This window comes from Protobothrops mucrosquamatus, unplaced genomic scaffold (assembly GCF_001527695.2).
Source record: "Protobothrops mucrosquamatus isolate PMUCROS unplaced genomic scaffold, P.Mucros_1.0 scaffold2597, whole genome shotgun sequence".
Taxonomy (NCBI): Eukaryota; Metazoa; Chordata; class Lepidosauria; order Squamata; family Viperidae; genus Protobothrops; species Protobothrops mucrosquamatus.
This window is the reverse complement of record NW_015388651.1, coordinates 46,382-46,716: the sequence shown is the minus strand read 5'-3', so window position 1 is coordinate 46,716 and position 335 is coordinate 46,382. Positions and strand designations below refer to the sequence as shown.

Genomic DNA, 335 nt, shown 5'->3' with positions numbered 1-335 from the left:
TACCAGAAGTGGGGTTCGAACCCACGCAGACTCACGTCTATTGGAACTTAAGTCCAACGCCTTAACCACTCGGCCATTCTGGTAATTCTGACGAAGGGTTTGGAAGTCTCGGGAACAAACTGACGTCCCAGTAACATTTCCCGCCAAGCCGATCGAGCAGCTGCCGCAACTCCCTCCGCCCAAGCTCGGCTTTAAGCACTCCGACGCTGCGCTCCTCTGAAGTCGGCTTAGGCGCCAGACTTCGCCTGCTTGGCAACTTCGCCCCGCCTAAATGGTGAACCACAATCCCCGCCTACTTGGAAACGTCAGCCAATACGCTCCGCGCTTCCCGAGCG

General features: G+C 57.3%; 1 non-coding gene across 1 annotated transcript; it reads right to left on the bottom strand.

The window, feature by feature from the left end:
• On the bottom strand, positions 1-83 carry TRNAL-UAA. Its single transcript has one exon. It is a non-coding gene; the product is annotated as a tRNA-Leu (tRNA).
• Positions 84-335: the final 252 nt, after the last annotated feature.